The sequence below is a fragment of the Lactuca serriola genome, chromosome 2, assembly GCF_051521515.1.
Source record: "Lactuca serriola cultivar US96UC23 chromosome 2, Lser_US96UC23_V15, whole genome shotgun sequence".
Taxonomy (NCBI): domain Eukaryota; kingdom Viridiplantae; phylum Streptophyta; class Magnoliopsida; order Asterales; family Asteraceae; genus Lactuca; species Lactuca serriola.
Genome location: NC_136409.1, coordinates 104,442,694 through 104,458,728, shown reverse-complemented (window position 1 = coordinate 104,458,728; position 16,035 = coordinate 104,442,694).

Below are 16,035 nucleotides of genomic sequence, written 5' to 3'. Positions count from 1 at the left end.
CTTACAGTCTTGGAGTATGACTCTAAGACTTGTTTTGGAACGAAGTATGAATCATTTTCTTGATTTAACCATTTAAACAATTCATAACTCCTCTACTTAACTATCAGAATGCACTCAGAGGATGAATTGTGATAAGGTCTCAAAATCATTAAGATGATCTTAAAACATGATACTAAAGTGCTCTCCCATCTTTTCAGATTTGAGAAACTTTTATCCTTCTGCCTAATTTGATTCTTCTTATTCGTTCTGTCATACATTGAAAATCTTCTAATGTTTAGAATTATACTTAAGCTTGTAAGTATAATCATATTTACTAAACCTTAGCAAATCATGACGAATAGTCTTATTCATCTTTTGTGGTGGACTTTGACAAGTGCACAAGAAAGTGTACTTGATCCCTTAGTCCTTCTCTTGAGTCACATATACATGTGAACACGGAACTAGTCTTAATTTTCCAAAGTTGAATATTCTCACACATCACACTCAACACCTTGTATCATTCCAAGTTTCGGTCCAATTGAAACTTAGGTGATGAGAATATTTCCTTATTTGGTAAATTTAGACACTACCACAAATGAAAGAATCAAATTCATATTTCCAATATTGCTATGAACACACAAACATCAAGTTTTCATGAATGTCATTTTAAGGAGATAAAAATAAAGTAAAACAAACTTTTATTTATTTTAAAATGCGGAAAAATTTTCCTTACAATGCAACTTGAAATGAAAACTATGTTATTACATGTTTCCTAGCAATCTTTCATAACTCCTAAGAAGTAGCTCTAGAATCTGATCTTCAATCAAGCGATAGAAATCCATCTTTGCGGTCAGATTCAGCATACTATATCTTTAAGTTTCCTTCACTTTTCCTTTGATTCATAAAACATCAACATGTGACCCAGTCACATCATGTAATACGAATCTCAGAATAGAAACTTAATTTAGTTAGATAGTGGACTTTACTTGTAGTAGAGTCAAACTTATTGACTTTACCAGCCTTATGATCTTTCAGGTAAATTTGGGAGCTTCGAAACTGATGCCCCATCCTTTGGCAATCTAACATATGGACCCTTTGGTAATGGTACATAGGACTATCACAGACTTAGCTTTTCGCTTTAGCATTTGGTCAACCGAGTTGACTATAGCTGATCCCTTTCCATTGGGAAGAGAATGCTTTTTCTGGATTTCTAGTGTCATCATTGTCAATGTCCATAAAGTTTTGGGAAGTTGATCTCCTAATCAAATTTGCTTTACTAGTACACCAAATCATTTCTGATTTAGCTGCACCAAGCAAATAGATAAGATCATTAAGGGTCTTGTAATAGTCTATTTCATAGGAGTACCAAAGGAATTCATTATGTGACTTAGGAAGTGATTGAACCACTAACTTTCTCAAGACTTTGACACCCAACTCTCCCCACTTGTCAGTATGTGACTTCATCTCCAAGATGTGATCACACCTAAATCTTGCCTTGCCAATAGGGCTTGAGTAACCTTGAACTTGTGGTTTAGGGAGAATAATTGGAGGAGGTGGAGGAAGTAAAGTTCCAAGAGATTTGGGAAGATCATAGATGTATGAACGTAGACATCTTTTGGGAGATATTCAAGATAGTTGATCTAAAGCCCTTAATATCACACCCAATTTGAAATATTAAGGCTAGGACCCGACAAACTATTTTATAACATAGAAGAGGGATGCCGTAATCCAAGCTATAAAATATTTGAAGGTAGGTGAATGACAATTCACCAATTTCCACCATGAAAAACGAAATAAATTATTAGGTTTTAATTGGTTTTGAAACTCATAGTTCTTTTGAGATTCATTTAACTTTTCAATGGCATGTTTCAATCTAGAGTGTGCCCTTCAGGTTTTGTGACTGGGATGCCGAGGATCACAAAACAAGGTATGAAGTAACCATGCAAATTACTTGGTACCCTTAAGTGTTTACCCCTCAATTGATGTGCCGGCTAACCACACATGCTCCATTGATACTATGATAAACATTAAGTTACCCTTTGCCTACCTTGTTAAATACAAGTTAGTGTTCCGGTTAACCACACACGCTCCACTAATTGTCTTAAACAAAGTGCAAAGTGTATTTTCATGGATTAGCACATTATTCACATTTTCCTAAGTAACTAATATTGGGTATTTAGAAACGGTTTAGTTACTTAGTATTTATCATTAATACTTTTAATGAAGGGAGAATTTATAGTCTTTGTCCTACCCGTTCGGCTAACGACCCTCCACCAGTCAAGGAAGCGGTGGGTGAGAGTGGACACCTATTAAACTGCCATTTTATAGGTAGTAACCTTATACCCCCCCCCCCCCCTTATAGACCGGCTTCGTGAATGAGGCCTACTAACGGTAAGACTGACTTTACTCTTATACATATATATATATATATATATATATATATATATATATATAAATTTTACTAACTTATAATATTATAAAGTATAAGAGTTGAATTTTAACTATTAAAATTCTAAGGGCTAACTTTCAATTAAAGTATTCATAAGTGAAAACTTTTCAAATTCCAAACTTGAGGGCAAGTTTTGAAACTATTCAAAACTAATTAATTCCATAACTTATGTGTTTAAAGTAGTTTTAAATTAAAAAAACTCTTCAAGTTCCATAACTTGAGGACAAATTTTGGAAGACTTTAAACTAATTAAGAAAGTGACTCTTCATAATTCATAACTTATGGGAGCTTTATGAGTTTAACTAAGGTTACACATATTTTATTTAATGAAGAGACTCTTGAACCTCCACAACTTGAGGACAAGTTATGGAGTCATAAAACCATTTAATGAGACAAGACTCTTCATTTTTGTAACCTATGACAACTTTTATGAGTTTTAAGAAACTTAAATGTGACTTTTCATGTAACTTGAGGACAAGTTACACAAACACATTTTAAAATCAACTTTTAGATTTAAATGGACTGAAAACAACTATTCAATTAACTTTTCTATTAATCTAAGCAACTCATATGAACAAAGATGATACACATCAAACTTTTTCATGTAATTAGCATAACTTTTAAACTAATACAAAACATGAATCTATTGACAATTATCTTTGGAATTGGATTAGCATGAACATTACCACATCAAAAATAGGTTTATAAGTTCAAAAACAACTTAAGGTAATGTTCCTAGTCCAATTTGTGACATCCCCATTTTTCACGGCCAGAAAGACCGATTTTGTTTATGCTTTATAAAAATCAGAGTACTTCTTTTTATAAAAATGTTGCGGAATTTGTTCCTAGAAAAATACGATAAATATGTTATTAAAACATTTTCGAAGAAACGTATTTATTTCATTTTAAAATGTTTGGGATGTCATCGTTAATACAGAAACATAAGAATAAATAGAACTTACAATTATTTACACTAGTGATCTACATCTCTTTAAATCTCTCAATGTAATGTCACTTCATATCGTCACCTGTGATATAAATAAACTGAGTGGGTCAGGTTGGGAAACCTGGTGAGTACATAGGGTTTTCAACCCACAATAATATAATTATTATGTTCGATCATCAAACAATTAACCCAATTACCCATCCCCATTACCTTCTTTATTCTTAAGGATCTACCTTAAGAATCAGCTATTTCTCATTCATTCATTCCTAAGGATCATCCTAAGGAAACAACATGAAGTCCATTGTTGCCAATGACACATTGGTTAAGCGCAGCTGCTAATCTTGTCACTTAGGCGCAACTGCCAGAATTGTGACATTTTCTATGAGGTGCTTCTGCCGATATTGACCTTTAAACGCTACTATCATGGTCATAAGGCTCCCCATTAGGCGCAGCTGCCGATACTGTCCTTAGAGCGCAGTTGCTAGGACGTTTACGGTAGATCTAAAACATCAACGGGTTGTGGCGCAGCTGCCAGTGTTCATCTGTAGGGTATTAGGTCCAATGCTGCCAATGTATACCTATAGGGCACTAGGTCCATGCTACTAATGTTCCTCTATTTAAGCTTTTATCCCTCATCATTCATCTACCCATGTATTACCCAACATATTTTGTAGATATAAAATACTTTACACAGTTTACATCATTTAAAACATGTATAAAAATCTTTCACCAGCATAGACAGCAAGTATTCAGACAATATGCACACATAGTATGTAATTTATAATAAAATACTTCATATATATGTGTAAGCTGAAAGGGACCATGCACTCACCTGAGTAGGTGGTGACTCAGCACTCGAACAGCGCTTCGATACTCTCAAAACAATTTCCTTCGATAAAACCTAGTATCAATACCACTAGGGTTTAGTCTAACCATAACCGCGACAAACTAATAGTCTGACAATTATTATTATTATTATATAAGCATTAAATAACACTCAATATAACTCATAATAATAGCCCAAATACTCATTATAAGTTCCTAATAATGTTACTATATTAAAACATAAGCTATACTAAAGATAGGTTAGGCGTAGCTCACTTACAGCGGGTTTTCTCGAAAACCGGGCTTCGCTGGAGCAGCGTTCCCAAGCCGAAAGGCTCTTTTCTCGGGACTCCGGGAGCCTCGGGGCTTCCTTCGGGTGCTAGGGGGTTTACCTAGGCTTTTAGGGGGTTAGGGGGCTAGAGAGAGAGTCTAGAGAGAGAAAGAATAGTTTGGGAAGGTGTGAAGAATGAGGGAACCTGGCACCTCTATTTATAGGGGTGTTGACTGGCCTACTCGCCGAGTAGGGGGGCCTACTCGCCGAGTTGGTCCATGTGGTCGCCTTCTAGTGGTGCCACGTGTCCAATTCTGGTGGTGCCACGTCACCCCTATCGCGTATCAGCCTTCGAACTTAGAAAAATCATAACTCTCGCATACGAGTTCCGTTTTCGACGTTCTTTATATCCAAGCGTAGGTAAAATCAAGATCTACAACTTTCATTTAGACTCCGTCGACTAATTCTCGACCGATCTCAAATTTAACAGTAGGAGGCGTTTAGATTGTTAAATGACCACGAAGAATTTCTAACTCCTTCATACGAACACCGTTTTTGTCCATCTTTTTACCATTGGGTTCCTATTAATGAGATCTTTAACTCTCATTTAGGTCGTGTAAGCCAAAAATCGCTCGAACTAAATTCGAGTTTCGGGACGTGCACTACTAAGTCGAATCTTAGAAAAATCATAACTTCCTCATACGAAGTCAGATTTGGGCGTTCTTTTTATCTACGCTCTTAGTTTAACATATTCTACAACTTTCGTTTAGATTGCTAAGGCTAAATCTCGCTCTATCGTAAATTCACTATTTACGCTTCCCGGTGTCGTGTCGGTTTTGCCGTAAAACTTCGACGGGCCATAACTTCTTCGTTATAACTCGGATTTCGGTGTTCTTTATATGTATGGAAACCTTGTGACATATTCTACAACTTGGTTGAGGTTATTTATTCTAAATAATCTTTTTGTCGAAAAGTCGTTCTCGACCCCTATTGCCTCTAATTTTACTAGCCCGGATCTACGGGCGTTACAATTATCTCCCCCTTAGGATGATTACGTCCCGGAATCATCAACGAAACAGGGTCGTATAATGACTCCATACGTCATTTCTTCATCCTAGGTATTAATTATAACTTCTATATTCCTTCAAGTCTATCTTTTAGACTCATTGACTGTAAGCAGTACTTGATCGTGCACCTGCTCTCCACCTCAGGCTAGACTCCCAATTATGACCTTCAAGTCACAATCTCGATCCTTACTGGATACGAACTTGAGATGATTTCTTTTATTACTACTAAGGACCGATGTGTCATATTCTAATGACCTATCATCGTACATTGCAACACTTAGACTTAGGTCTCTTAGAGTTAAACTCTAAAACAGACTATGCCTTCCTTCATGTTCTAATGTGATATAATCACACTTTAACATTAGGCATTTCTAGCTATCAACTTCTTTAACAACGAGCGCGATATTTCTATTGATCGCTTTGATTTCAATCGTTTGGTTTAAGTCGGACGCTACACCGATCTTGATTTTCTAAACCACATAGCATACTTAGCGAATCGGACTCAATTTGATATGACCACTAGGGTTGGAATATCAACAATCTTCTTAGTCATTACCAAAACGATGGTAACGACACACTAGAATAAAACGAAATCAATTACCAGCTTCTTGGTAACCTTGTGACTTTCCCTGATCCAAGTGTGAGTGTTGTGCTTCCGGTAGTATAGGCCTCTACTACCATTCACACCTACTCATACTCGTCCCAAGTATTGTCCCGCAGTTTTTCCAAGTTATCATACAAGAAAACCACACAACAACTTAATACATCAGATAACAAAACAAAGGTTTTATATTATTTCTTGAAACGATTACATAGGTGTTCAAGTTCACCCTAGATTATGCCTCTAATAGGCTACATCATATGACACTATCTATATGGCTTCTTCATAATTCGATCTCTATATATCCATCCTTACTCCTGATTCCTTGCATCGTCAGCTGCTTCATCAAGGATCATTTGAAATGCTCTTGCCTTTGGTTTCGGCGGCACATTTGGCTTTGTAGCCCCTCCTCTCTTTGGGAAATCTTGCTTGAAGTGCCCTTCCTCGTTACATTCGTAACACACCCTTTTGTTGAATTTACACTCGTTGGCATAATGCCCTTGCTTCCCACACTTGAAACAAGTCACCTCCTCACCGCATTTTCCAAAGTGTTTCTTTTTGCACTTCTCGCACCATCTTTCTTCACTCCCTCCTCCTCTAAACTTCCTTGTATTGGACTTGCTTCTCTCATCGGGATTCGCAGACCCCTCAAACTTCCTCTTTTCACCAACCTCGGTCTTGTTGGCGGCTCTTCCCTTGATCATATCCTCAACCGACTTGGCAGCCTAGATAGCTGCCTCCAAGGTAGGTGCCTGACGCATTGGCACCGCGTACTCCCATGGAAGTCCCTTTGCGTACTTATCAATTTTCGCCAGCTCATCCGGAACAAGACGCAAGGCAAACTCCATCTTTTCTGTGAAGTTGTTCGTGTATTCATCGATTGACATGCTTCCTTTCTTCAGAGTCAGGAATTGGTTTTCTAGCTCAAGCAAATTTTGGGCTGAGCAGTACTTACGTTTGAATTGCACCAGAAACTCTGCCCATGTCAGTTGCAGGGGCTGATTGGGGCTCAAAGTCTTCCCTAGGGTATTCCACCAGCGAACAGCGCCTCCTCTGAATTGACGTACTGCAAACATGGTTTGTAGCTTGCCTTTGCAACCACATGTCATGAAGGCCAATTCCATCTCTGAGATCCAATCCATGACTCCGATCGGATCTTCCTTCCCAGTGAAAGTAGATGGCTTGCAGGTTAGAAAATCTTTGTACTTGCATCCATTCCTCTCGACTCCTTCATATTGATTGTTCCTCCTAATCATCGGTGGATCAGCTTGACCAATGGTCCTGCTGTCGTTCCCTTCCTCAGACTGCCCGTCATTCAGCTCGGGCTGCTCAATAGGCATCGTAAGTTCCTCTCGAGCTTGTTGAAGTAAACTCCTTGTTTCCTCCATTTGACGATCCAACATCACCTGGATCATTGCTTGCACTCCGGCCATCGTTATTGGCTCAGCAGCGGCTAACACAACCGGTATCTACTCAATCACCGGGGGCTGATCTCGGTTCCCATTTGCATTCACGTTTCCGCTACAGGTTCTTGCCATCTTGATCTATACACCGAATAAGGTTAATCTAGATCTTTACTTAGGATTGACGGTTAAATCATCCGTATCACTCTGAAACGTTTATATGCTAGTTCTAATATCGTAGTCGTACATTTAGAATCTAAACACATAAGGTTTCCAGATCCGATCGGCAACAGACCATAGATCCGAACAACTAACAGCATATCAGGCACAAGTATTTAGCACATAAAAGCATTTTAGGCACAATTCCTAAAATAAGCTAGTGCTCACACCTCACAATCATCGCTTAGCATTCTAAGTTTAAGTCTACAAATAAATCCATATTCCTAGTTCGCTTAAACTAATGCTCTGATACCAACTGTGACATCCCCATTTTTCACGGAGGGCAGCAGATCTCATAAGAACTCTGCAGTTAAGCGTGCTCGGGCGGGAGTAGTACCAGGATGGGTGACCCCCTGGGAAGTCCTCGTGCCAAGTGGCCCAAAGCGGACAATATTGTGAAACGTGCCAAAGGGGGATGTTACAAATGGTATCAAAGCCAGGGCACGGGTCGATGTGTTCGACGGGAACGTCGAACCCTATAATAGGGGATGAAAGTGGGTTAGATCTGATCCCACATTGGCTTGGAAGGAGAACGAAACATTTCCTTATAAAGGGGTGTGGATACCTTCCCTATCACAACGCGTTTTAAAGCTGTGAGGGCAGCAGATCCCATAAGAACTCTGCAGTCAAGCGTGCTCGGGCGGGAGTAGTACCAAGATGGGTGACCCCCTGGGAAGTCCTCGTGCCGAGTGGCCCAAAGCGGACAATATTGTGATACGTGCCAGAGGGGGATGTTACACAATTCCATCCAAAAAAGTGGAATATATGTTGTTTGGGGGTCCAACTCGTCGAGTGCACGAACAAACTCGGCGAGTTGGATGCATTTTGCCTTGGACTCGTCGAGTCCCTTTATGGACACGGCGAGTCAGTTGTGCAGAGAGCACCAAAATTCGATTTTTAAGCAGTTTTTTAAATTGTAACAAGAAAACAACCCTAGTCTCTGATACCACTGTTGGGTTATGAGCATTCTAACACTCCTATGGTGTAAATGAAACCCTATAAACCTTGGATCTATGTTTTCTCTATTATACATGCAAATAAGAACTTTCCAAGGCTTTAATCCTAACTAGCATAATATGAGGCAACTATACTACAAAGACTAGTTAGATGACATACCTTTTGATGTAGCTTGATGTCTTCAAGCTTTAAGAGCTTAGCCCTAATAGTGTGGAAGCCTCAAGTGGAATCACAAATCACCAAAACACATTGGAAGACTTTGAGAGAATATCATGCATACTTGAAATTGGCCCACTCTTATGTCTTTACACACTAGGGCCATTTCTTGTGCCAAATGCCTCTTTATATAGTATGGAGGATTAGGTTTAAACCCTAATACCCATGACCTTTCATTTCCTTGGATCCATGGGTTAAAGCTTCATGGACTATCCATGAAGACTTAGCCTAACCTAAATGAACTTGGCCCATTTCATATATATATATATATATATATATATATATATATATATATATATATATATATATATATAAGAGTCCATATTTAATTAGTTCCTTTTGATCTCTTAATTAATTCTTGATCAATACCAATTAAATAATATGATTCCATATTAATATATTAGAACTTATGATATATTAATATAAATCATAAATACTATTCTAAGAACACTATCCATATAAATTGTGTCGGTGAAGTGCAACCAAAATGGACCATGCCGGGTCGGGTCAAGTACATACCAAATATAGTTATGGACGTAGACATTAATCCAACATTAAGAACAGCTAGGGCGGCTGCTATGGCTGTTGTGACAGTAGCTTGGAACATAGCTGAATCCATCTGAAGGATTGGTGTCTTACCGGTGGGTTGGTTACGTTTCTTTGGAGGCATGATCTGCTACATGTCAAGAAAAGAAGTTTGTGAGCAACAATGGTTGCCTCTGGATATATCCTAAATGTTCATCTATGCATTGGGATTTTCTTCATTGCTATCTGACTCTCATTGATTCGACCCACATCCCCATGATATGGTCTTAGCAAGAATAGAAAACAATCTGAACACAACAGAGTTCACATAAAATAAGTTTACGAACTCCTGGTTGCTCAGCTCCTTGCGCTGGTTGGATAACTCTCACATTTTCGTCGGCTCGAGACGATATGGAGATTTAGCTATAAGGATAGTTTCGGGGATCGAGTCGATATGGGATTCAACTAGACACTCGGAACAAATCCTTTGAATCTCTTTGGGGAAGACATCAGGAATATTGCATACTTCGTAGATGCTCCTAGGCTTGAAGCAGGAAATGATACAAAGGTTCGAAAAATCTTGTCACTGAGATCAGTGAGGATTTCGTCGAAGGAAAGATTGAGAAGAATCAATTTCTCGAAGCAAAGGATATCAGCACGATTTGAGGCTTAACCATTCTGTGCCGATTAGGATATCGAAGTTGATACGAAAATGATGGGGATAAGGAGTAATCATCTAAATATATCTTATGATTCACGTTTTGAGGACAAAACAATGATGTGACCTTGATAATGTTGCTTACTTTTTATGCTATCGATATAAGATATACTTTTGACAATGAAAATCTTCAACTGAAATATGATAGTTGCCACCATTGTCGATATCAAGATTACATAGAGTTTGGAAAAATTTGACCTAGGAGTAGGTCTACAACATACCAACATAGGAACAATTTGACAACATAAAGAACTAGTGACTCGGTACTTGCAAGACAAGAATGCCTACAGAGAAAGGAGCTACTTAGAACATAAATAGGAAAGCTATCCTTCAAACCAAAAGGAAGGACAGGCAGAATATTTCTTACTGGCGATGGGCACTTATCGGGCGGAACCTTAGGTTAGTCAACTAGCGCTCCATTTCAAGTAGGCGACTCTCATATACTGATTGGCGTGCTCGGAGCTCTATGACCTCAGCTCGAGTTGCAGCTAGCTCTCGCTATTGCGCTTCATGGTCTCTCAATCTCCTGCCATGAGCAACCTCGAGACTGTGAAAACGGTTTGTGTTGGCATCCAAGTCTGCCTCGAGTTCCACAGTTCGGTGAATGGTCGTCGTGTTCATTTCGACATTGCGGGCCATTAGGCGGACTATGATTGGAAGGGCTCTATCTGCGGATCCTCCTGCGTCCACATTGTAGAAGCGGTGATCCCCATTGTACGAGCGGGGTTGGCCTTGTTCGTGACTCCACCTATCCAGGCTTCCGACCCACATAGGCGTTGGGCCTTCGAGTACAAGCTGAGGCTTGGCATTTGGTATTAGGGTCACTGGGGGTAAGTTCTCGACTTCTGGTTCCGAGTTAGTCTCTCCAGGAAATGGTCCGGCCATGCCATCGTCAAAAGGGATTTCATGGTTTCCTTCTGGCTCTGTTTGGATCCATCCATCATCTCCTTGGTTAGGAAAGTACGAGTCGCCAGGAAGATGGAATCCATCCATGTTATCTATGCTAGGCGAGGGTAAAGGAATAGTTAATCGGCATCAAATCTATAATACTCCTAATATTTTATAGTTACATGATTGATTCTCCTGGTTAAAACTTCGGTTCGGTTGTTATAGCATCCTAAAATACTCCTATAGTATTTTAATCCTTATGTTTGGTTCTAGAACTCTTCTGGTATCTAGATAAGTTTTAGGCTTGCGGCAACACCTCAGTCACTCCCAAGCGCATGTTGGTCATGTCTCGAACGAATATAGTTGATCAGGCTATATTAACCCTAGACATGATTACATAACTGCCTAGGTTTAACCACGATGTCCAACGTACAAATACTTTTTTTTGTTCATCTTACGAAACGGATTCTGCTACTCGTTTATGCTTATATACTTTTATAAAAATACATGTATTTTTGAAAGTATACTTTTAGTTTAGAGCACTTAGGCCCATTAGTATTTATAGTTGTATGTCATGTAAGGTTCGGTAAACTTAGTTCGCTATAAACAAGGGCTCTGATACCAATCTCTCACACCCCCAAACCGGAACGGCGGAAACGTTCGGGGGTGGAGGACGTCATGCGTAGTATCACAACAATTGTATGATAGCAAGCATAGTAAGCACAACCAGACATTGAATACATATGTGAAAAAGGTTTACATTGTTTAATACATAGTTTTTATTCCTAGTAAAAGTAAATAGACAGACACGACTCTAACTCCTCGTCTTCTCTGAACTCCTGGAAGTACATGTCTACTAAATCCCTGAGAATACAAGCGGTTTTTAAAGAATATCAGCATAAAGCTGGTGAGTTCATAAGTGGTAGTTTGTAATGAAAACTTGTTGATGAGCTCGTAAAAGTATTTTGTATAGTTTCAAGAAAATCTAATATTTTCTTTAGTAAAAATGTAGTGTTATCAGTTCTGTAGTAACCTATGAATATATGTATGTTTCCAAGAAAATCCGATATTTTCTTTAGTGAAAATCTAGCGTTATCGATTATGTGTAAGACCATGAATGTTCGTTACTGAAAATTGTAGTGATATGCGAAAATACTACCTCATGTGACTAGCTAAAGCTAATCAAGAAGTATAAGTATTTTGTATGTGAAGCCATTGCACAATTGGTTCTGTTTGAAAACCCTGGCTTTGGCCATTATACGTAGTGTGTTTTAGTTCTATTTAGTATAAATAAAACCGTTGAAGAGTGTCAGATTGTAAACTAAAGGTGATTTATACATAATGTGAGTCGTATAACCATACTTGATATGACTAGAGACCTTTCCAACGTTCTTAAGGCGTCGAGTTAAATGACATTTGTCACCCTCGGCATGCCTGCCCAACTGTAGCTAGCAGTTCGGGTGTGGGATTGTCAGCCCCTGATAGATCTATTAACAAATCTAACGCTCTCCCTCCAGGAGACTCTGGTTATACTATGATAGGATTTATCCCTGTACACCTAAGGGTATAGTAGTGAAGGAGCGCCTCAGAGTATCGTACAATCTAGTTTACCTATAGTGTAGTAGCATTCTACTGTAGTGAAAATCTGAATGTATACCGTTCATAGAGATAATTATTGTTATGAAAAACGTGATAGAGTAGTGGTGCAATCTGTAAACTATTCCTGCTCTTAGTGCATACGTTTAGTAGGGAAAGTTTCTATACTTGTTATGTTTAGAAAAATCCCAAACTATACCGATTATAGTTTGCTTGTATAACTTAGTGAATAGCGAATCTGGAAAACTATGTAATTTTAGTGAAAAACGACCGTTATGCTCAACACAGTACAAAAGGGTTAGAGTATGAAGTTTACATAAGTTTTGAAAAGATTTATGTTTAGCTTGTATTCCCCCCCCTGAAAACATTAAAAATACGGAAAAATGTAGGGGTATGAACTCACCTCGGGTGCTTTGAACGAAGGATCGATACGGAATGCGGGATGTTCAAGTGAAGCCTTGAACACGATTTGATCCTAATCAACAAGTAATGACACATAAAGGAGTCAAATGATGGTATTTCACCACTAGAAGTGACGAATAACCATTCTAAGAACTTGGGACAACTTGCACTAAGTGTTAGGACCTCAAAGGATTGCATGAGTGAGGTGTATGGCCACTTTAAAGGTGTGTACGGCAATGGTTGTGCGGTCCAAAGGGTGTGCGGCCATACACTCATGAAATGTGGTGTCTTTGAAGTGCTCTCAAGGTCCATACTCACATCTACAAGGTATTCAAGGTCTATACTCAATTGAAGTGAAAGATAAGGGTCCTAGAGGTGGGTTTATAGCCCTAAAATTAGTATATGGTCGCACACAAGAGTGTGTGGTCGCACACTTCGTTGTGTTGTCGCACACTTGGAGTCTGCTGCCTCACAAGGGTGTGTGCGGCCGTACACAGGTGTGTGCGGTCGTACACCCCTCAAAATGATGCCCAAGTTGTCCATTCCAAGGTGCAACAAGGCTAGGGGCATGTCTACATCGATTATGGAAGTTAAACTCTCTCTTTGGAGGGTGTTTTGAGGGTGTGCGGCCGTACTCCTTCAAGGGATGAAGAACATGATGAATCTTAATGAATCAAGGCTTAGATGAAGTGGTTCTTCATGTATAACAAGCTAAGGGATGGACTACTCATGTTTTTGAATCCTTGGGAGGGTTTGCGGTTGAAGAGTCTTGAGAGAAAAAGTGTTGTGTGCTGCCAGGATGTTAAAGGAATGAAAGGAAAGGGGTCTACCCTTTATATAGGGTGAGTGTGCTTCCAGGAGGTGTGTGTGCGGCTGCACACCAATGTGTACGACCGTACACTCCCTCTAAGGGTGTGTATGACCTTGTTTTGACAGTATACAACTTGCTGACTCATTCCTAAACTCACCCTTGGTCATACTCAAGCTTAGAATCGCTTAAACGAACCCTCAAACAGTGCCAGAAGTCAACGAAACATATTTAACTTTGATTGAAATGGCTGAGTGTGCGAGACAGAAGTTTCGGGTTGTCACATCATCCCCGTTAGAGGGAATTTCATCCCGCAATTCAAGAATAAGAATGTAACCCATGGTCTTGTAAAAATATGTAGGTACTTAAGGTTCATGGGACTCTCGCACTCCCAAGTGAATCCAAGTTCCTGATTGACATTCTAGTAGACCTTCACTATCAGGATGTGACGTTATTTCATTCGCTCGGCTTCTCGATCCGTGAGCTAGGATGATTCTCTCACCAAGTGTATAATCTCGTCTAACTCGACGCTGTCGAGGGGAAATTGTAAGTGTCTCGTCGGACGGACACTCATTTCGGTTTGGAACGAGGAAGACGAAATGATCGTCGCCAAGCGCTCGAGGTAATTGGAGTTCGTGTGATATGGGACCAACCCTAGCAAGGATCTCGGATGGTCTAACGTATCTTGGATTTAGCTTTCTACGCTTTCCGAAGCGTATCAGGCTTTTCCAGGGTGAAACCTGTAAGAAAGACGTGCTCACTAATCTGGGACTCCAATGGTTTTTGTCTATTATCGACATAGCCCCTTTCATACGATCTTTTCTGCTATCCCTTGGGTGATCTCAGGACTCGTGAGAGTGCTGTCGGAGACTCGACTCTTGTCTATTTGTGTGTCACCCGCCTCAGCCCAGCACAGATGGGGTCTATACTTATTGCTGCAGAGAGCTTCGAATGGCACAGCCTTGCTACTGGAAAGGTCGCCGTTGTGGCAATAACGTTCAATTAAGGATAGATGTGGGTCCCATGACACATCTTCAATTGTCCGGATAGTTCTCTTACTTTGTCCTTCTCTTTGCGGATGATACTCTTTGTATGAATAGTTTCGGATTTCGAAGAGAGATGAATTCTTTGAAGTTCGCATCTGGTTGTCGTCACGAGCGAAGGGAGTTTCGCGATAGAATGATTTAATACAAAAGGGTTTGGTATAACGTAGACTCAGTCGATCTAGACAGGATGATGTCATAGAATCGTGTGTCAGGTTAGTCTAGGAGGATCTTTGCTAGCCTATTGGCATCCCTAAATGAACGTCTCTGGTATTTTCTGCGTTTGATTTGGACTTTGTGGGTACTACTAATGCGAGGGTCTAGATGTTTTGAAACTATGGGATCTTGTTGGGATAGTTCTTACTAGATTTTCCTATGATTGCTTGGCGTATACGAGTCATGTATAACTACCATTGACCCTAGCGTATTCACTTAAGCTATCATGATTTGCTTATTAGGGCTTTAAACCTTATAAGGATTACATGATTCAATCTGGACGAGAATGTAATCCCAATTATGAACAATTATTGGGGTTTTCGAAAAGGTACCAAAACAAGGCAAGGTCCATCGATGCTTCTTTCTTCACTAAGGTCAGACTCCTCCAATTTCCTCATTTTTCTTTTCTGTTGGGTAGTCTATTATGAAGTCTCCGATTTCGCCACATGTACCACACACTTGAACTATGCTAGCATTGGTAATGGAAGTGATGTGTTGAGTCAGGGTTTTTGCGAAGCGAGCCTTCTGACCATCCTTATCCCCTGTATAATTTCTTTTGAAATGTTCGGGTTCCCCACAATTGTAGCTAACCTGACCCACCTTTTCCCCAAAAATCAAAGCGTTTGACAGTGCTAGTTCTCTACAGTAACGAGCGATGTATCCTTGCCTATTGCAGTTCTTACATTTCGATTCACAACATTTTCCCACGTGGTGGAAGTTGCATCCCTCGCAATTTGGAAGTTTTCCAGCATATTGTTGCACTGACGTTGGCACCGGTCCGGCGGATGTGGTTGTTGTAGGAGTTATCACACGTTGTTGTCCCTTGGCAAGTTTCTGAGACAACTTGCGCTCCTTCTTGTTCCAGATTTTTCGTTTGGTGCTCTTAGGTTTGGAAGTTGGAGTATC